The sequence below is a fragment of the Nothoprocta perdicaria genome, unplaced genomic scaffold (assembly GCF_003342845.1).
Source record: "Nothoprocta perdicaria isolate Ctin4 unplaced genomic scaffold, notPer1 scaffold_110, whole genome shotgun sequence".
Lineage (NCBI taxonomy): Eukaryota > Metazoa > Chordata > Aves > Tinamiformes > Tinamidae > Nothoprocta > Nothoprocta perdicaria.
The window spans coordinates 664,640-686,813 of NW_020454206.1; the positions used below are offsets into that span (position 1 = coordinate 664,640).

General features: G+C 47.4%; 2 long non-coding RNA genes across 2 annotated transcripts in view; both read left to right on the plus strand.

The window, feature by feature from the left end:
* LOC112957151 overlaps nucleotides 1–8,161 on the plus strand; it is a 45,949-nt gene extending 37,788 nt beyond the window's left edge. Inside the window, exons 2-3 of the long non-coding RNA XR_003251159.1 lie at nucleotides 6,836–6,913; nucleotides 8,068–8,161. This is a non-coding gene — a long non-coding RNA (uncharacterized LOC112957151). The remainder of the gene's footprint in view (nucleotides 1–6,835; nucleotides 6,914–8,067) is intronic.
* A 4,493-nt stretch (nucleotides 8,162–12,654) lies between these two features.
* LOC112957144 lies at nucleotides 12,655–17,522 on the plus strand. Its single transcript, XR_003251155.1, has 3 exons — nucleotides 12,655–12,792; nucleotides 17,035–17,145; nucleotides 17,488–17,522. It is a non-coding gene; the product is annotated as an uncharacterized LOC112957144 (long non-coding RNA).
* The last annotated feature ends 4,652 nt before the right edge of the window (nucleotides 17,523–22,174 follow it).

Below are 22,174 nucleotides of genomic sequence, written 5' to 3' on the forward strand. Positions count from 1 at the left end.
GAAGGGGGAGCTGGCTCTTGACCCTTCAGGTGGAGGGAGTCTGCTCTGCAGTGTTGGGGCAATGTGAGTTGAGAGCCCACACAGCACTTGAGCCAGAGAGGGGCATGGGGGCAGCAGAACTGAGAAGAGCAAATGGTCCCAGAACTGTTCCCTACAGCTCCCCACATGCAGCCTGCTGCTCCCCCTCACTGCGTGTCAAGTAGTGCAAGTGCTGCTTTCCTTTACTCCTGATAAGGATCCAAGCTAGGGCGGGAGATACTGCCTAATTAAAGCCAATAGTCTGGCCCATGCGGTTGGTTTGGGCTCCATACTCACCAGAATAAAGCTGCCCATAAGCCATAAAGCCATGTTGCATCTTCCAATCAGTGGTGGGATTCTTGGAGATGGCAGCTCACAGGTGCCTTCTAGAAGGAGTCAGGACACCTGGACCTGTGCCAGGATCTGCTGTTGGTTTGCAGTAGTGCTAATGCAATTCCAACACTTCCAGATATCCAGCAGCAGGATGAAGACAATGACCCTGACCCATCTAATGGTGTTGTAGGTAGAAAGATGTGGGCTGGTAGTTTAGGGAGTGGGTTATAGGAACTCATGGAGACTAGTACTGTGTGAGAATTTTTGTACCTAACTCCTCTGGTTGCATCAAAACCCATAGCTGTGGAGCCTGGTGTCGAGTGTCTACCCTAGAACGTTCTCCTACTGATTTATGCTGTCTTGTTGTACAGATCTATAATATAATATATACTAGCCAGTAGATATTTGTGTAAAAATATGTATTATCCTACACAGCAAAATGCATAGCAGAGTGCAAGGTCATTCAACTGCAGTGAAACTCCTAGTTTCTAATGATGTGCAAATTTTTATGACCCTCCAGCTTTATTGTACTTACAAAAGAAATAAAATGTGTGCACCAAGTTTGTAAATCTAGACTTAGGTGGAGAAAGCAAAACTATAAAGAAAATCTCCCAAAACTTATTGGGGAGGAATGGAAAAATCCCCCAACTTTAAGCCAGAATGGAGAGGCAAAGAGATTTGCTTAAAATAGCACAGGCTCTTGTGATAGAACTGCTGAGTAGCTAATGTCCTTGGCTTTTTTAGCTAGCCAGTTATTTAAAATAGCTGCTGCCCATAGTGTTTGCTTTATGATGTTCTTCTCCTTCCTTCCCCCTATTCTCTTTCATTTTCTCCAGAGAGATATTTTACCAGCTCTTGCCACTGAAGGTAGGAAAGACAGAGATTAAATGAGGTGCCTAGGAGGCCAAGAGTTTTGGTTCAGGAGAGGGATTCGGAAGCTGGAGGAGCTGRTTGTATTTGCCCTGTGCTGGAGACATGGACTCGCATCTGCCRCGTACACAGGATTAGCTGGGGACAGAAAGTGCCAGGTAGGAGTTAGAGCAGAAGATCTCAAAAGGTCTTGCAGTCTGGATTGGCTCTGGTCCCAGCCCTCCTTCCTGCTGTCCATGGCCTTGAACCAGCTGTAGACCCTCTCTGTGCCTCAGTTTCCCTTCTGTAGAGCACGGTAATGAGCTTGATGGGGACAGGGCTATGTTGGGTGGATTACTGAAGCTGAGGAGGAGGAGGTCCAGTCACATCCGCTATGTGCTTGGGTCTCCTAACCCCAGAGATGCTGTCTGGACAGGGTTGCACCGGGCCCTGATGTTCTTGCTGGGATGTCCAGCTGCCTTCCTGGTGGCCTCACTCCTGCTTCTGCCATTCAGCCCAGCATATAGCCCTATCTTGCCAGTCTTCTTGGCCCTTCTCTTCCTCATCCCTCCTGCTTCCCCTCCAGCACCTCACCCTGCCCTGCTCTTCCCCTCTCCTCCCGCGCCCCATTCCTGCTTTTCTCCCCCTCTTCCCAGGACTCCAGCTCTTACTTCCTTTTTTGTCTCGCATACTCCTGGTCTCCCTCTACCCTCCCACATCCTTACAGCCTTCCCCCCCGCACACTCCCGCGCTCTCCCTCTCATGTCGAGGACTTGCCTCTACTCTCTGACACAGAAGCCTGTATCACTTCCAAGGCTCCTGCTGTCAGCTGGGGAATAGATAAAGATAAATGATATTATGTTAAATTCCACTTAATGACAAATTTTTAATTTTCTGAACATGGTCATTTTCTGGCTAGTGAATCAAGTGTAGGGAGCTAATTACATGAAGATCTGAACAAAAATAACTCCTAATTTTCAAGGATAATGGAAGAGAAATGTTGGAGATTAATGGCACTATTTATCTTTTTTAAATTTCTATCTTTCTCTGTGATAGCACTGCTCCCCAAGGAAAATATTCATAAAATGAAATTGAAGTCGTAACTTAATAGGTTATTAAAATTTTTGAGTGCATATCACTTTCCTTCCGCCGCACTGTAAATTTAAATTGAAGTTTGCGGCTCCTCGAGTCACCAGCGGAGTTTTTTTTATGATGGCACAATAGAGGGAAACATGCATCTTTGTCAGGAGGTATTTGCTATTCTAATTTTATGGCAGGCCGGATTATCAGAAAGGAATGTCAGAGCACGGGGAAGCTGACAACACTACAGCCTTCAGCCATGTGTTTCCATTAACGCCCAAAGCCGTCCAGGGGTTTCTCTGGACTGTTATTTTCCATTTCAGTCTTTTATCTTGATTTAAAGTGAGGGCGCCGAAAATTCAGCTCCTGTCATTTTTCTCTCTCTCTCTCTCTCTCTCTCTTTTTCTCACTTTCTCCCTTCCCACTCCTTTTTTCTTTTTTTCCCCTTTTTCTGCTGCCTTTTGCTGCCTCCCTTCCATCTTTTTTTTTCTTTTTTTTTTTTTTTTTCCCTATTTATCCTCCCCCTTCTGTGTGTGTCCCCACTGTGTCTGTGGTCCTTTGGGTGTAAAGCTCCAGAGATGCCTGGCCATGGGGGCAGGGAAAGAAGGATATTTTTCCTCGGTTTTCTAGGAAAGGGCTTCTTCTGGGAGCAGAGCACCCGGTGGTTCCTAGCGAATGCCCTGAGCTGCCGTTTCAGTCAACTGTAGATTAGATGCCTGACTTGCCAGTGCCAGGTCAGCCTGGAAACGGTGCTTTGTGGTGTCGGGCCCTGCTGGCTCAGCAGGGTGGCACAGAGGGAATGAGACCAATATTCCATTCTTGGCTTTTCCATTGACTTACTGGGATCCACTTGCCTCATTCCTGTCCCTGCCAATCTGTTCTGTGCCTTGGGGCAGGCGTTTTGCTTTATACCTGCCCTGGGGTTTGAGCACATGCAATGCACCGAGCAGCATGGGCTTGGTGCCCTGGGCATCCTCCCTCAGGGGCCCCTTGCGCTGGCAGCTGGGGATGCCTGCATGGACTGTGGGTCATTGGCTAAAGCTCCGAGCTTCTCCTGGGCACTGCTCTACCCTCCTGTCAAGTGAGGGGTTCTCTTCAGCGGGGTTGTGTTACACCAAGTATGGGGCTGCCCAAAAATGGGCGGCTCTCCTGCTGCATGTTGCCTCCGTAGAACTGCCCAGGGCAGCGGGCAGCGAGCTGGGTTTGTTCCTTGGCACTCCGTTCTGGGCCTTTCTCTTATTTTCTCCCAGCAAGAACACGTTCACCTCAGACTCTGAAGATTTTAAACCAGGGTTGGCACAAAGCCAAGACTCCTTAAATGAAGGTTCAGCTCTCCTTGAATCAGCATCCCAATAAAATTCCTCTTGGATAAAGCAGGTGAGCCTGGGCTCAGAGAGCAGGTGTCAAAGCTCAGGATAAAGCTAGGGAAATACGGTGGTTTTGGCATCCAGAGCTAGCACCCAATTTTTGCCAAGGTTTAAGGGAATTGGGAGGAYGCTGTTGTTTTTTTGTGCATAGCTCAGGCCTCAGGGCTGTGTGTGCCGGGAAGGTAGGGTACTGTGCCCAGGAGACAGCAGTGGTGCCAAGAAGCAAGGGATGCCAGCACCTTTGGAGGTCACCGTCTGGCCAAACTGCAGGGCACAAAGCATCCGGATTTTCTACTTGGATCTGGTCATGTAGCATCTTCTGAAACTGTTTCCTTGAAGGAAGCTTGACCCATATTGGGCTGCCTTGGAAAACGTTGTGCCCTGGAGACATGATCTCTAGGGGAATCGGTGTCTGTTGGACAGATGTCACCYGCTTCCCTGGTGCCCAGGCTGGTGGATGGGGCTGTGTCAGCTCTGTAGAGACCCTGACCCCTTCCTGTTCCCTCAGCAGCCAGTTCCATGCAGCCCCGGCTTTCACTACCAGATCTRATGACCTCATGTTCTCTGTCCCGTTTGTAGAGGCAGATTTGGTGGGAATGTGAATGTACCCATTCCTGCTGGTCCTCCCTGCTGTCAGCTGGAAAACAGACAAGTTGTTCAGAGAGTCCCAAAAAGTGATGCAAAGGAGCACAGGACTTTTTTGGAGCGCTGGCAGAAGGCAGGCGGCTTGGCACAGCTGGCAGCAGAGGACACGCTTCCTGTCTGCCCTCTGAAAATAGCCAGCCCCAGGCTGCCCTGTGCGCTCCAATAATTCAAGGCAAATGAAAAGGCTGTGGGTTTGAAGTGTTTCCTCAGCAGCCTCACCTCCGTGCCCAGGAGAGCTCTTATCTCCTGGCTGCGCAAGGACAGCACTGGTCCTGCAGCCTAGAWGATGCCTGGTGGGTCTGTGTGAGCGGGCTGGAGAAACGGGGATATTCGTGTGTTTGATCCCACTCACAACAGTAACAACTAGAGAGGGGGATTGAGGAAGAGGATGGTTAGAGAGCGTTTGCACGGATGAGTTCTCCCAGAAAAGCAAATAGGACTGACTTGAGCAGGGCCTGTTCTCTTCCTGAGCTGCAGTGTGGTGGATGTGCCTAGTACCGGGGGCCTGAAGTGCCTCCCAGGGAAGGGTGGTCATTTACGATGTGAAAAGGGGCTGTTCTGTGGACCTTTCTGGGCTGAATGTGTATTCTGTGGTGCCTGTGAATGGTTTGTGTGTGATGAGCTTCCTTCCTTAGGTTCCCTTGCTCCTGGTGGGCGTTCCCGGGGAGGCAGGGAGCCCTGCGGAGGGGCCTGGCCAGCGACTCCTGTGCTTGGACATGCTGTGGAGAGGCCGGGTGAAGGGCCTCTATCAGGCCATGCTCTATATCAGCCTTTTGAGCTTTGCCTCGTGAGCCCTGTGTGGCATTCGCAGCCCTGAAGACTGTGATGGATACCAGCAAAACCAAGCTTAGACCTTCAGCAAGCCACGTCTCCTCCTCTCTCTCACCCCCACGTTCCTTGCTGACRCAAGCAGCTTTGGAAAACAAAGGTCCTTAAGGGACAAAGAAGGAAGCAAATGCTTCTACATTTTTTTTCAGCCTCTCATTTTCCTTGCCCATAAGGAATCTGTGTAACAAATGAAACAACTGCTAGCTGTGTGACTGATCTATTTGTGTAATCCTATGTATGGACTCAGACCCCAGAAGATGCAGCCAAGGAGGGAAGCGCAGGTGGGAGGGAAGCTGTTTGTTCCTAATAGGAACTTCTATATTGGTGTTGATGACAGCTCTTTGCTGAAGTGCAGGGAAGGCTGAGACTTGACTGCTGGAGATGCAACACCTCGTGGGGAGCGGCGCAGTGGCAGGATGGAAATGGAGTGTGTAGGAATGGGTTTTGGGGTCTGTGGGCAGGTAAGATGTTGTGCTAGGSTGCCATGGGAAGATGTTGATAGGAAGGGGTGGCCCTTGCTGGGAGGGCAGGGTGCTCTGTTGGTGTAAATCAAAATGCTCCCATTGCATCTGCAATGCAAATCAGCAGTGTGCCCTTTGTCATGGCCCGACAAGCCAGTCATTGCCTAGTAGCACCCATGGCTTGCAGAGCCTTCTTCTTATGACTCTTCCTCTCCCTCCCCCCCGCCCTTCACTTCTACTTAATTTGTTCTTATTAAATTGATACACTTCTATGAGCTGACTGGGCCTTAGTAAACTAGCTCCGACCCTGGAAGGGAGAGGAGCCTCCTGCCTCCCTTTGCCAGACAACGAGGCCAGTGAGCCCCTGTTAATTGAGCTTTAATAGACTCTAAGAGGGGTGTAGCTCTCCAGGGACCAGCCTCAGCTGGCAGCCCAGGGGGAACGGGGCCTATTGAAAAAGGTTCTCGTGATGGTAGGGAATGGCTYTCGCTCTGTGTTGACAGGAGGGGCAGGAAGGGAATTACAACAGCAAATACATAGGCACTCAGCTAGGGCTGCTGCATAGGCGAGCTGGAAAACCTGCACGTGGGCTTAACCTGCACCAGTCCTCAGAGAGGAAATAGCCCTTAGCCTAGAGGCATTTTTCAGGGCTTTTGTCTGAGCAAAACGTGGGGTGTTTCATTGGGCAGATATGCTGGCATTATCTGTGCTTGGTTTCTGGGCCCTGCCTCCCTCCTCTCCCTCCTCTATGCTAATTGTGCCCTTGCCACGTGCTCTGATCCCTTTGCCGGCTTCCCTCCATCTCTGGCTTGTTCTGGCTTAGGATATTGTTTATCCGTTCATTGTAAGGATGTTCTTAGCAGTACTCTCATTCCAGTAGGAGAGTAAAAGAAACCTTTCTTGAGGCCAAGCTTTGTGCTGTGGGACTGTTCCCCTGATGGGCAGGTAAGAGGCTGTTGTACTGGAGAGGTGGAAGAGGCACAGAGGATGGACAAGCTGGTTTCCAGCACTGCCAGCCTCTCCTGGTTGAGTTTATTTGAGAATGTGCGTGGCCTTTTTCCTGTGTCTTTGAAAGACAGTTGGAGGCTGTTTTCAAACAATCCAAATGCACCTGGCTGCTGCTCTTGTTTCCTTTTAGAGCAGGAGGCAAGGAGATGAAGATGAGCTGGAGCCCGGGAGCCCTGACTCCTTGCTGTTCTTTGCCATCAGCAAAGCGTGATGTTCCCCCATGAACACTGTGTCCTCCCTCTGCAGGCTTTTCYATTCGGAAGGATATAGTTTCTCCATGCAAGTGTCAACAAGATCCAGACAAGTGACACATTTACCTCACTGGTAAGACTGCTCATCTCAAGTTTCAGTTCTCAAATGAGTTAGCAGGTGATTTTTCCGAGGTGAATCCTGCTCATTAGACGTGGCTGTTGTTAACATATTTCACATGTTATTRCATGCATCAAGAGCAGCTTCTGTGGGGCTGTTATGAATTAGCACATGTATAATGCATGTTGCACAAGCAGCACCACATGTACAGTCATGCATACATGATATAATCATACACATGAGCTTCCATGTCCCTGTTGTGCAAGTTCACCSTGGTTTGCAGAAGCGCTGCATGTGGCTGTGGTCTTCAGATGTACTCTGCAAAAGTGGGGTTAGTGGCTCAGATCACATGTGCTTTCCAGCTCATCTGGTTTGTGTCTTTCACCTGAAAGCACATCTACTCCTCAGTGATTTCCACCAACCATCACAGGTCTGGGTTCAGGTTGGAGAAGAGCAAGATGTGTGAGTATGTGAACAGCAATGAGATGAGAGAGGGGGAATTATTTAGGCTGGGCCATATGGGTAATGAGATGAAATAAGTACATAAATTAAGAACACTTAGCACATACTATCTGCAGTTCTTAAAATGTCTCGTATAGATGGAAATTGGATCCAGGCAGGAAATGGTCTTTTTTTCTTCTACAAGAGTTTGTGAAGTGCAATTATTCTTGTTCCACATTGGGATAACATGTCAAAATGCATAATGCTTTTGCAAAGGAATAATTTGATTCTAATCCTGATCCAATCTCCTACTTTCCATAGCCCAGCCCCAAAATTTTGAATCAGAACAGACAAAATATTTTATTCCCAGTGCAACATCTTAAATTCCTTTTTAAACCTAAATGGTTTTGAACTTAAAAATGAGAACTCATTTTCAATCATAAAGCAAATGTTTTTATTTAGAAAATGTTAAAACTGGATGTTGTCGTGATTCTGCMAGTTTAGGGGGTTCTTTTCTTTTTCTCTCCACAGTTGCTTCAAGGAGAGAGAGCTGTTAAAACTGACCTCCTCCTTTTGGCTTTAATAAATTGACGCTTTGGGAAGTAAGAGGCTGTCACAGAAAACTTGCGCATGGATCTAATGGAAAAAACATTCACATTACTTAATGGAAAAACATTCACATTACTTTTTTCACCTTTGAATTTTTTTTTTCCACCACACCATTCCAGAATCCTGTGTCCAGATGATCTGTGAGCTTTCAAGTCAGGAGAAGAAACCTGTTTCCAGATCTTGCAGCTGTAGAGAAAAAACTTGCAAACAGGAGCCCCACAGACTAAAGTCTCTGAAGGCAAGTGAATCCTCCTGCTTGTGCCCCTTATCCTTCTAAAAGTCTCAAGATTTTATTTAAACTAATCTTATGATTTTGAAAAGGAGGATATGATCTGATTCATCATTTTTAAATGCTTGTTTTTAACAATACTGCATTATTCCCAGATAGCAGATGGGGAAACAGAGAAATGTGGTGAATTGCCAGCAGCAGAGCCAGAAATAGAACCCAGATGTCCTGGTCTTGTGTCGAAGCTCCCTGGTCTCTCCAGGAGGCGGATGAGCCGGCTGCTTCCAGGGGGAGCTTTCTCCCAGGGAAAGCACTGTCCTAAAGGGCACYGCACACCCTCCTGCTGCAGTGAGGGGCTGCAAAACTGAGTCCTGCATCTCCTGGGGAGAAGAGGAGCGTGGTCTGGGGGCCCTGCCAGCCCCGCTTCCCGGCTCTGCAGACCCCCGTCTCCCCCGGGAGCAGCAGGACTCGGCGGTGCCTCCGGCTTGCGCGCGGCTCCCGAAGCTCCCGGCTTTAGCTGCCTTCGGGTCTAGCTAYGCCGAGGCGCTGCCTGGCTCCCCAGCCACAATCTCTTGTTAGAAAGAAATTAAAAGCCACTCAATTTTGGCTAATATCCCTCTGTAGGCCTTTAACTCCACCTGTGACTAACCCATTCATAATAGCTCCGTTTTAGTGGCTTGGGTTGATGTAGCCTCAATTAATTTGGGAGGAGAGTGGAAGGGCCATATCTCTTTGTCTCCCTCTCTCTTACTCCCTGTCCTGCAGTCTGTCTTCTCCCACTCTTTCATCTGTGCCATCGTTTCTCCATTCGTTTGCCATGTATCGCTCTCYTCCCACCTTTTCCCCCTAACTCTCACTTTTTGCCATTTTCTTCCCCAACTTCTGTTTGTGTCTTGCCTTCCCCTTTGTTTGCATCTTTTTTAACCTTCCTTCTTGGTTTCTTTCCTTCTGTTTTCTTGGCTGGCGTTTGCCCCTCTTCCTTTCCCAGCCTTCCCTATTCCCTGTCTCCCTCACCAATGCCCTCTTTTCTACCCCTGCCCCTCTTCTCCCGCTGTCTCTGAGCTCCCACCTCTTCCCTTCCCAGGTCTCAGATGCTCACACGCTCTCCCTCTTTGTTTCAGGCACCCCCATCCCTCTCCCCACTCTCAATTATTATTAATGATAAAGGCTAAAACATCACATCAGTAATTTCTGAGTGAGTTTTGCAATGAAGCTGGGGCCTTATCAGCCCCTCCCGAGTGCCACAAATTTTACTTTTGCAATTTCACGCCTTTGGTTATTATCACGCTGCTTCGTCCCTGCTCTGCCTCGCGCTTTCCCTCCCCCCCTCCTCTGGAGAGAGTACTTAAACTTGTTTTCATTCCCTTATTCTTTATTTTTTTAATGTCCACTCTCTCTGGAGCCAGTAATGTTCTTCCTCTTTTTTCCTCTCCCATTTTCTGTTAATTCTGTGCCATCTGCCTTAGCATCTGTTAAAAATAAAATTTCCCTCACAATGAGGAGCCCTCCCTGCCTTGCTGCCGCGGCCTCCCCCGCYGCCGCGGCCCCCCCACTTTGCTGCCGGGGTTGGCGGAGGCCCCTGCCCCTCTCGGGGTCCCTCTGCTCCCTGGCTGCCTCCCCGGGCTGCCGGTGCTTGAGGTGGCTGCGGGGAAGGGATGAGGCCTGGGGTGCGTGTGAGCTCGCGTGGGTGTTTCTGCAAGGGTGCGTCACGCTGGTGCAGGAACCGGCGCCACGTGGAGGGCGGGATGTCCCTCACACCGGGGCACCTGGAGCACCGTGTGTCCCGCTGATGGGACAGCGTTTGGCTCATGATGGACCAGCTCTCCGCCCTCCTGCTGCGGGGTGAAGGCTCGCTTGAGCAGAGCTTGGGTAGATGTGGATTTGGAGCAGACCTGCTGCCAAGCTGGTTGACATGAAGACAATTCCCTGGTCTAGGGGAGAAAAGAAAAGGATAATTTTTTCCAGTTATTTCAAGTTTTAAAGAAGATGAATGCCAGGCCTCTGACTTTCCAAAAGCCTCTAGGCTTTTCCATGAAGGTCTTTGGTTGGTATTTCCCCTATACAAGTTTATGGGGAATAGCAAGGGAGAGGCTCTGCTCCGTGTTAGAAATGTCTTCTGTGGTTTAAGTCTGGAGGCTTCCATGACATAGAAGATTGGACCCCTTGCACTCCGTGGAACTCATATATCAGGTTGGAACTCATATATCAGGTCCATTTAATACTCTTTCTCCAGACCCAGGTCAGGCTGGAGTTTGAACTGGYGTCGGCTCTAACATCCTGCTTCCCTTCACTCTGATTCATTGACCTATGACACGGCCCAATTTCAGTATCAGGCTTGATATCTGCAAGGCTGTTAACATCTGATCCCCACTTGCAAGTTGTTTCTTGAGGCTTCACTTCCCCAGGGCCTTCAGGTTCTTTCCTGTGATATAGAAGTAGTCCTGCTGACTCTTATGATGTGGTTGTGGTGTGTGAGATTGAGACTCRGGACTTCCTCGAGATAAATGAAGGGCTGAAGTAAGAGGTGGGCATGTCATGTGTGCATGCTAGACCAGGTATCCTTAAATACTTCCACAATGGATTTACACATGTGTGTTCACAGTTGTGTCTGTTTCTGTGGCAGGACTTACACACAGATGTTGGGGTAGGCATATGTGCCATCAGCTGTATCCAGGTCCAGCTGTAGATGCCTTCAGCAATGGGATGATATTGTGGCAGGTCTGGGCAGGTGCGCATTGATCCACGAATGGTCACTGGGGCTGTGTGTGTGAGCATGTGTGTTTGCCTGTGCACGTGTGAATGTGTCTAGCAGGTGCTTTGGGGGTGTTTGTGTGCGGGGCCCCTTGGCAGGCACCTCTGGATGCGCRTGCGTGTGGCAGAGGAGGGTGCTGGGCCGCCCGCCTGCCCCGAGCCCGGGGGTGTCAGCGCACGAGCTGCACGCAGGGGAGACCCCGGAGAGGCTGCACGGAGCAAATCCCACCCTCGGTCTCCCCGCGGCGCCTCCATGAACAGCCACATTCAAGGGGCTCAGAAGCAGCGTGATTCTGCTCTGGCACAATAACCTCTGCGGCTTTGATAACAACAAGCCCCCTTAAGCCCTCTTCCTCCCCCCGGGTCCCCTTTTCTCTCCCCTGCTCCCTTTGAGCCCTGCCGACAAAAGGCAGGCCTGCTGCAGCGCTCCGCACAGCCAGAGCAGCCACACAAAGCGGCCGAGGGCTTACAGGAATTCTTTGGCAAGCTGCTGGTTGCTGCGGAGAAGAAGAAGGGCCCTTCATACTCGGAAGCTGTCTCATTGCCCCTGGCCCTATTCTCTTCCCGTGTTTGATAGACACTGAGCCACGGTAATCTCTCTCTGCCCCGAGGGGAACAACAGCTTTTGTGAAACAGATTTTTACAAACTGTTTTGACCCCACATCCCCGGCTCCCCCCTCCCCTCCCCTCCAGTTCACTGGCTGTATCAGTGTCACATAATTAAATCAGCTTTCCTGTTTGCCTCTGCTTCCTGCTAATTGTTTGCTCACAGCTAGGATTAGCAAGTCAGGGTTATTTTTCACATATCCCCACACAGGTTTTTCTGCTGCAGGAGGCCACTTCATGGTTCTCGGCCTCCTTGCTAGCCTGCTCCTGGTGCACGATGGACAAAGAGCTCTCTGGGCCTGGGAGATCCAGGAAAGCTGCTGGGCTTCCTGGGAAGCTGCCTGGCCGTCCTGCAGGCTGGAGAGGGCAGGGAAGGGTCAATATTAATATTTTGCTCCCTGTCTTTTGCAAAGCAGGCTGAAAATTTTCTCCAAGGAGAAGCAGTTCGGAAGTGGTGGTGACCCTATTTGACACTGGGTAGGCCCAACACCTACCCTGCAGATCAAGTTGCAGCGCGGGGATTCGTCAGCTGAGGAGCTCCTCAAATGGAGGCTTGTGATAATCCCTTTGGGAACTGCTCAGCCACACCATTTTAATGGCATTAGCATGAGGGGTAAGCCTAAAGCAAATACTTGGTGTCACTATTGCAAGTGCAGCTCAGTATAAGAAGTTATCCCCCATTAGCTAAGCCCACATAGCTGCTCAGGAGCCCCACTCGCAGCCTGCCCCAGCCTGAAGGCAACATGAGCTGGTTGACGCCGTCTTCACGGGGGCATCGCAGCCTGCACATCACAGAGGCTAAAGCGGATCACAGAGCCTGGCCAGCGGGTTGTGACTGCTTAAGGCCAAGTTCCAGCATCATTTATGAGCCTGTGTCTCTGAGATCGATCAAAACTTTGGAAACATTTTGTTTTGGAAGGAAAAAAAATTTGTTAAGTTAGTATGTGCAGAAAGTGCCTGTGTGCACCAAGCAGGTGGAAGATTTCTCCCTGATTTTTAGGAGGAGGGAGCAGAATAAGTATGGCATCCTATTCTCTGCCCTGTTATGCAAGGCTGCTGCTGTGGCCTGTTTTTTCAAGTGCCCATTTAACTTATTTTTTTTATGAGCAGGGAGAACTTTGTACTGAAATTCTTCAAATATTGATGAAAAATTTGCATAAAGATGACTACAACGTTCTGCTTTTTGCTGGCATTCTTCAGGGCTGGAAACCTCTTTCGTGATCCTTCGTATTAATTAGTCCCTGACTTCTTGATGGCATTGGTAAGAAGCTAAAGTACCTTTAGATATAAATTTAGCTGCTATCTTTTTTTCTCTCTATGCTGCAAAGACCCTCCAGATTTCTAGCTGGTATCTGTAGGCTCCTGGCTAGTTAATAGAGTGGTCTTGAAGATATGACTCATTTTTTTTTCCTGGGAACCCACATGTTAATCATAGTAGTGATAAAAACAGTCTTACGTCCTTCATAAACTATTTTTTGGTGCATTGCACTGGAGTCTTTACCCACAGAGGAAAGCTTTCATGCAGCCCAGCCTTTTTCACTACTGCTCCCTCCCAACCCAGTGGTTGGGTTGAGTACTAATCATCTTGCTGGGCCCTTGGTGTTCCCCAGCCACCTGGGTGCAGGTGTCCAACCTTTCCTACTTTGCCACATTTTCTGTTGCTTGTCTCCTTTCCATGTTCTTCTGCTACTATGAATGAAATAGGAATTCTATCTCCTGGTAGGAAAACAGGACTAAAACAAGGAAGGGCTAAACCTAGATGATAGCTGACAAATCAAGCCCTCAGTGACAGAGAATGGCAGATTACTTTTTTTACAGAGGCAAAACCGGCCTTCTAGCCCTTCCCTTTTCTGGAGATGTTCTCCTGCTCTGGACACCTATGAGTGTGTCCCGTGTCCATCAGCTGCAGTGCTGGGCCCTAGAGCCTGATCATCATTCCCTATCTCGCTGTCGCTTGGCCAGGGTCGAGTGTTTGGTAAAACTGTGCTGCCCCGTTCCCTACTTGGATTCCTCCATCCAACTTTCCTGCTAGTGTACAGGGCTAGGTGGAACCTTTGAGTAGTGGTGAATTAATTGACTAATTGTTAGGCTGCCTGATGGTTTAGTTAATGAATCAGTATTACTGGTAGCTTCATTATATGGGTAAAGCATCATTTGGACCTTTCACAGGGAAAGGAGCAAATACAGCACTGAAAACTGGGAATTTCTTCTTGGTGCCTCACTGGGTTTCATAGCCTTGGACAAAACTCTCTGCCTCAGTTTCCCTAGTTGTAAAACAGAAATGATCATTCGTGGCTTGTGAGGTGTTACAGACATTCAATAGCTCCCACTTGCTAAGGGTTATTTGAAAATGTAAAATGCAGTAGTCTGGTTGCCTGAGTAGCAGGCTGGTTTTCTGCTTGGCCAGGTGACTAGCAAATTGGTGAGCAGCTTAACTAGCTTGGTTAATGACCGGGTGCCATTTATAACAGTGGCAAAAGGATGTTAGGACTTTCAGTGATGAGGAGCTAGGTGATTTTTTTCCTGAGATAACGAGCGATAGGATCACCTGTAATAATTTTAAATCAAAAACCAGTGCTAGGCTAAGCTACAATGTAGAGTTCTATCTCTAAATCAGTTCTAACGTGCAGATTTAAGTGGTTCTTCTGAGCAGACTTCAGCTTAAGCAAGGGAACCCTGATTAAATAATTGGACTGTGCAAGATTTTGCACTGCAAAAAGCAGACAGGCCAGGAGGGCGATTTCTTCTGCCGAGGCATCCGACTCCTCATTCCTCCATGGATGCGGGGAATCCGGCCACCTCCTTGAGTCCGTGTGAGCAGCGCGGACGCAGCTCTCCCCCGAGCGGGTCGGGAGCAGCCGGGCCCAGGGATCGGGGAGCCCGGAGCCGGGGCCGGGCGCGCAGCGGGAGCCCCGGCCCGCGGAGCGGGACTCGCTGTCCGCGGTGCTGAACGCGGCCCGCGGGACGAGCCGGGAGCAGCGGAGCCTTTGGAAGCCTCTGGTTGGAGCCCAGGGCATCCCWGGGCGCTGAGCTGGAGCCTGCGCTCATCCCTCCCATTATTGCCCCAGGGAATCCCCGCGCTTCTCACCTGCTCCTCGAGCCCCTGCTCTTCGGTGGTGCAATCTTTCTGAGTTGCAGTGGGGACTGAAAGTGACGGCTGGTGTTAGGATCTGCCCAGGCTTCTTATCGGCCCCTACTTCSTATTGCTTATGATTTTGTCAAATACTCACCCTGCGGTCTCAAATATTGCACAAAAATCTTAGTTAATAAATACTTCAGACAAACAGGTAAGATTTTTGTGCAATATTTGAGACCGCAACTTGCATCTCATATGAAACATTCTCAAGTGTGTCATATTGGTTGTTTCTCTGAAAAGAACTAGCATCCCAGTCTGGATCAGGACGCTGAAACTTTGTAAGGACTGAGCTTTGTGTCCAAGATCAAAGACTGATCTGGAAGGAATTTCAGGAGATCTCTAGTCTGTATCTCTGCTCCCAAGACAAAATCAGTTACCTAAGACCATTCTGACATGTTTACTTGATCTGTCCTTAGAAACTTCCAATGAAGTCACCTCCCGCTATTAAGGCAAGTATTGTAGCACATGTTACTCTAATATTTTTCCCTGTGTTCAAACTAAAATTTTAACTAAACTAAAAATTTGTTGGAGTTCTAACTTAAGCGTTGCAATTGCTGCAGTTTCTTTTAACTAAAGCAAATCCTGTTCTTCAAGCCATCCCTCCCAGCTCATCTTCACAGATGTYTGATCATTTTTGTGTCACTCCTCAGGACTTAAGAGTCCTGAGGAAATTTGCATCTTACTTGGGTTTCCTCATGTGGAAAGCAGCCATTGGAGGAGGCCTTTCTGGGACAGGCTACAGTGGGAAGAATAATTCACATGTGTTGCAAAGGACTCTGCTGTTCATGATCCCAGTGTGGTAGCTTTTTTTTCCTCTGAAAAGCTTGACACTGTTGACTCATAGATGTGATTCATCTTCACTCCAAGATACTTTTCTGCAAATCTGCTGCCTCCTAAATTGTGTTTGCATAGCCAATTATTCTTGACAGTGTGGTGCCTTTTTTTTTTCTTTTGGTTTGAGGCTTTTGGGAGTTGGGCAGAGTGGGGAGAGGAAATGTAATTTCCTACATTTAAAAAAAGTAAACTAAGAATATCTTCCCTGCTTCCCCAGCAGAAAGCTGAAGAGTCACAATAATATTGAGAGCATTTTTTTTCATGTTGCAGTCCACATTACTCTGGATAAGATCTGCTGACTTCTGCTGGGTCTATATTCCTTATAGACAAGACTTTTGTTACAGGCACTTTAAATAGGATTACTGTCGCCTTCACTGCTTGACCTGGACATGCTGAAGAGTGAAGCAGAGTGAAGGAGGCCCGTAAAACCTCTAGCTTTTTACTTGCAGAAGTTGGGGTGCATGCAGCGAAGGAGTCGGGGTCTGGCAGGTGAAGAAATGCTGATTTCATGGTTATGGAAGGGGGAGTCCCAAAGAGGTGTTGGATGAATGGCTTTGCCCTAATAAYAACTCATTCATTTTTAGGGTCATGCTTTTCCCTGCTCCAGCTTGAGGTACAGGTCTGATTCATAGGTGTCACTGCTGGATTCAGTGGGAACTGTGCCAGGTGTACATGGTGGGCTAGGTCCACTGAAAGCAGAAAGGGCATCCAAAATGARTCAGATACCTCTGGACCTTCATTCCTCTTTGGATCAGTATGCTGACTATAAAGTGATAATAACAACTCTTATTTTGGAAGATAAGTGAGCTCAGGTCACTAATGCACTCTGCTACTCTTGGAAAAAGAAATGAACGGTTTTGTCTTCAGAGAAGGTTTTGAGCAATAGGCGTGTTGTATAGAACCAAACAGAGATCAAAGAAAATTAAATAAGGACAAAGCTACTTATGGGAATACCATCCATCCTGAACTCTAGTTTAAGAAATCATTTCCTTGGAAATACAGTGGAGATTTTGTAACTGAAGCTGGTAGTGTAATGCACCTCGTACAGGGGCATTAATGCCACAAGGCAGTTTTAATTCTGGCATTGCAGAATTGGTTTTGCACTTCAGAATAGGGTGTGTAATGCTGTATGCAGCAGTGTGTGTATACATATAYACACACACATCTATCTGTCTATATATGTAAATCAGAAGACCCGTTCCACTTAGTCACCAGAATAACTAGTTTGGACTCCACTGGAACTATGAACTGCTGCTTCTATTTTATTATGGGAATATCTGGGGAAGGAGGAAAACATATCAGGAAGCTCTATTGGGTTTATTATGTTCTTTTTAATTTTGATGGTAGAAAAGGCAAGTTGAAATGTACTTGTTGAACAGCAAAAAAGGAAAAAGTGTTTTAATGCTTTTGTCATCTTCCTTCTTTCTCCTTCCATCTTCCAGTTCTGAAGATCATTTAGAGCTTGTTTGATACATTCACATCATGTAAATGGCCACTGTCAGAGGAAAAACTTCTCATTTTCCCCTCTTTCAGGGTGTGTGTGTGTCCCAAGCTCGGTGGAGTCTGTTTTTCTCACCCAGGATGGTAAATGCCAGTGAGCCTGGACTGGTGGGATGCCCTGCAATATGTTGTAAACTGCTGATGGTAAGTGTGATATATGCGGTGTGGTTTGACTGCTCTCAGCACTGGAGGAGGGGAATCGGGAAGAGAGATGGGAGCAAAATGAAAGGGGGAGGACAAGGAGAGAGGATTCAGGGACAAACTGAGAGAAGATGAGGAAAAAAAGGAGCAGAAGCACAGCTGAAACATGGGTCAGGTCTCTAGCAGTAATATTGGCTAAGTTGAATGCTCACCACTGCACAGGGAGCCTCAGTCAAGTTCCTTCCTGTTTACAGGAGGAGCAGGCAGGACAAGAACAGCGTCTCTGCAGCCCAGTAGCACCAGAATAGGAAGGGGATGACATATATTACTTCTCATGTGCCACAGACCCCATACGATCTCCCAGAATGCCAAGAACACGCTCAGTCTTGCTCGTCTTCTTGCTGCAATCAACATGGCCACGTTTGATGGAAGCAGGCTCTTCCCTGAGGGGCAGCAGTGCTTGKAAAGGTGAGTCGTACCAGGCCATCACAGTGGAGGGATCTGAGAGTRTGCAGAAATGCTCTTACCACTTGACAGGGAACTCATGTCCTCCTGCATCTAGTCTCACCAATATCCAAGCTATATTTTCAATGTGTAATCCTTGTTTAGTGCACTGAGGGTGACAACACAATGAGCTTCCTTCAGCTTCCTCAGGTTCTTTCCCAAGCTGTTCTCAACAGGTACCATCTGCCCATTCTTCATTCTTAATGTTCGTTTTCTCTGCCTCTGTTCAATTGGGTTTATAGTAACTAAAGTGTTTGCCTGTGCAAGCAGGCATTTAAAAATGGTCTTTGTAATACTCTAAAATGTTTCTAGTGAACATTTTTCCTTTTTGAATGTGAGTATTTATTGGTTATGCAATGCATAATAGGAAATATTGATTGTGATGATCTGCATGACTCCCTGATGAACAGAGATGGCTGAAAAACATCGAAGAGAAGCAGAATTATGTTTATTTGTTGTCTTCTTGGAAATATTCCCACTTTCCCAACAATTCTACTCGTAAAGACTGACAATGTATCATACCACACTGTTAAATGGGTAGGAGGAAGCTATTTCATTGCTATGAGATGGTAACATCTCCCAGCATTTGCATGTTGTAAGAGACTCTTTTCTATTAGCTCTGGAAGAGAGTTGATCCTAACCACAGCGCAACCAAGACAGTGTTCTCACTGCATTAACATCAAGAGGTCTGTTCCTTGGAATGCCCCACAATATTCCATCTCCACTCAAAAAATTCTTGGTCATCTATTTTCAATACTAAAGTTAGTCATAGTTAAGTCTCTTAAAAAAAAAAAATATGCATAGTGACCTGGGATTGGGTTTTCTTTTTGAGAAATAACTACTTCTTTCCAGAAAAAACATTGTTTGTGTCTTCTAGTAAAATGTAGCCCTTGTTTGGTTAAAGCAACTGTTGTTGTAGATGGACTTATTGATTTGGTGTCTATGATGAAGGCAGGCTACATAGCGATTTGTGTRGTTTAGAAAGCCAAGGGTTTTCTTTTTCAGTTGGCAGCCACAGATATATGCTAAGAGCTCCTGACTTCCAGAACGTGCTGGAGAAAAAGCAGGCTTTTAAAAACATCTCAGGGAGACGACTTCTTCCCGTGCCTACCAATATGGCCACTTCCAGCTTTCCATTTGGATCCAAGAGCTGCAAAATGGCATTTGTCCACCAGAGGGCACGTGGGCCACTTTCTCTTCCTCAGCTTAAAAAAAAARGAAATGGAAACAGAAAGGCTTCCCAGGCACATCCCCTTCCAGAGCGGGACCCTGCGCTGACTCCCTCAGCCTGTGACACTGCAGTTGGGATGTGGAGGCAAGATGCCTGGGCAGGAGCTGGCAGCAGGGGGGCTGATGTGGGTCCGTGTCACTGCTGCAGAGCCATTACAGTGTGACAAGGAGTTCTGCACGTGTGAAGAGTTAAATGTAAGCCTTTATGGTGCCCTGACTTCATTGTTACCTAGACTTGCATTTTGGCCCCTATGTGTAAGTGTATATACATATGTGAGAAATACATGCACGTGCACATGTGCACGCCTACATCTTTTCACATGAGTATCTGTATCCACACAGGCTACTCTATAGCTTGCAAAGTAAATTAGACTTAAATGACTCTTTGGAAACAAAATAAATCAAATAGCATAATAGTACCATCTTTTTATCTCATTTGTTCCCATACAATTAGTAGTTTTACTGCCATGTTGTGACAGGTGACTGTGTTTGACCTTTGCCGCTTGGGTGGTTGGCTGGTGCTCAAACTAATGAAGACCCTTAATGGATTGGCTTTTGTGAGGCTGTGAGCGGTGGGGTTAAAGAGAAAATGGTGCCTTAGACAGAGTCCAGAGAAGATCCTTCAATTAAACCTGAAGTCTATTAGCAAAGAAATATTGAGGAGGTTGAGAGTTAGCAATGATTTAACCAGCAAGTCTTCCTTGCGAGTCGTTAAAATTAAGAAAAAAAAAAATCTCCCTGGTTATTTATTGTTGAGGAAGTGTTTGGACTCTTGTCCTCTTGGAGAGAAGGTGGGAACAGAGCTCTTGGCTGAGAGAGGCTGGGGCTGCAGGACCCTCATCCCAAGTTTGTTACCCTCTCCATTCCTGCACTGCTGAACTTGCCTTGGACAACAGACTGAGGAAAAATGAAGCAGTAGCAGGAACAAATGGAGAGTGATGCTAGAGAAGATAAAACCAGATTTCTGGGATAAATAAAAGACTTTTTGGAACTTAATTGTTTTTCATGTTGTAAATAAATTACAGCAAAAGAGAGGGGGAGCCAGGCAGCTTCTGGGCAATGGGTCAGATGACAGTGTGGAGCTGTAGAGCATGAATAATAAACAGGAGTTGAGAAAGGCTGAATGAGGAAGGCTGATGGGGAGGCTGGTGCTGGGCAGGTGGGGATTGGCTTCTACCCATCCACAGGAGGGGCAGGACCAGGAGTCCTGGTGCAGGGAACTGAGGGATGGCTGAGCTGTGCAGGCACTGGAAATGCCAGGCCTGGCTGCACCAAACAGCCACTGTGGCTGGTTCCTGCTTTGTTAGATGCTTTAGCAAAACTCCTGCACGTGACAGGTATGACCTGCCTTCTGCTCCATGGGATCTCAACCCGCCCCCAAAGGTGAATGAGCTGGTCTCTACCCCTTTTCCTTAGCCTAGCTATGAGAACCTGAGCATCTCCCATTCCTCAGAGATGATCTTTCCTTCTCTCCTCAAGATATGCTAACTTTCAGCCTCAGCATCATCCTGCAGCATCGTGTCTGTGAACTTGAGCAGAGCTGGAGTGCCTCTGCCTTTCTCTGGTCCTTTGAGCAAAATGTTGAGCAAATGTCAAGAGGAGATGAAAAGGATCTGATGGGGGATAGCATGAGGCTGGCTGTGCTTCACTAGGATGGCGATAGGCTTTTGGAGCAGAAGCAGGGGGTCTTGAAGGAAACAAACCATGGTTTTTTTTTTTTTATGGTTAGTAGAAAGTAAAGGAACAAAAAGAGTCAAGAAGCCTCACCGGGGAAAAGATTGAAGCCTCTTTAGAACCTCTTGTTCAACCTCAGGATTGTGTGGGCCCCAAAGTTGGATAGAACTGGGCCCCAGCTGCTTGCTGTGTACACAGAGGCAGACTGAATTTGCCTGGTCTGTCACCCCTTCTGGAAGAGGAGCAATTTCACTCCAACTCAGTTGTCTCATAGCTTTGACACGGGTCTAAAATGTGCCCAGCTGTTCTTCTTGAGTCATCCCATAGCCACAGCCTCAAACAAGTCTCTCAACCCCAAAAGCCCACTCAAACACCCAACCTCTAGCACCATAGCAGGCTCTCAGAGCTGGATTGCAGGACTGAATGCCTTAGGTCAAGCCCTAGCCTCCGTTCCTCCTTCTGTTTATCTGTCTATCTGTCATTTTTTTCTTCTTTTTTTTTTTTTTTGAATGATTTTTTTTTTTTTTTTTTTTTTTTTTTTTTACTTATACAGTCTCCCTTTCCCTTTTTCTTTTCTCTTAGACATGTGTCTCTCCCCCTCCTGCCTCCCCCTACTTTGGGGATAATTTAACATGTTACACACTAACTTTCCAGTAATGGCACTCTGGCTTTTTGAAATTCTGCTTCCCTGTTTTATGGCTGGGCCTCTAATGGTTATCTCGCAGCCCTGCCTCTGGCAATCATGTAAGGAATAAATAGAAGCTGACACAGTAATTTACTTAAATCTTCTCCACACTTTTGCAGCATTTTCCTCCAGAGGATACCCCCGAAACAACAATTATTTGAAATGTCACGCGTTCCTGCCCCTAGGCTACCGACAAATGAACATTAAATCTATTAACAACAAAAAAAATTAAATGTTTACTTTTCCACGAAGGTAAAGGAGAAGCTGGAGAGAGGGAGGGATGTCTCCAATAAATTTCTTCTCAATAATAAAGAGGTGTAGTTAATGTTCTCTCTAAGCAGAGTCAGTTTGCAGCCCATATCCTATGAGGACAGAGATGTGATGCCACAGTACTGCCACGCAGCCTTACCAGGGCAGCTCCAATAGCCTTTTTCCAGGATAGGAAGCTCAGTTTTACATCAGGTATTTTTTTTTTTTCAGATTAAATGGGGTGTTCTGTGCCCAGAAACTACCGTGAAACAGGGCAGTCCCAACTCCTCCTTTCTGGGGGCTAGTGTGTGCTGTGGGATTTGGAGGGGCAGGAGAGCAAATGCTACCCCCTTGGCAGGTGGATATCTCTCATTTGTTTTACAGAAAGAAAAACTGAGCCTGAGGAAGCTTTATGCCATACACCATCATCTTGTGGAAATTCTAAGCTGGAGCTAAGACACAACTCCTCCTCGCTCCTGGTGGGCAMTGCTGCCCCTTTGCTCAGCTTTGGTGAATATGTTATAAGCAATCCTGTGGGTAAGATCATCCTCTGGTCTTGATGGAACATGGTGGGAATATGAAAAATCATTTCATTTGCTGTGGATAAAACATCTCCTGGGGATCTGGGCAAACCATATTGAATGGTCAGGCTTACAGCACAAGAAAGATTTTCCAGTTCTGCAGATGGGG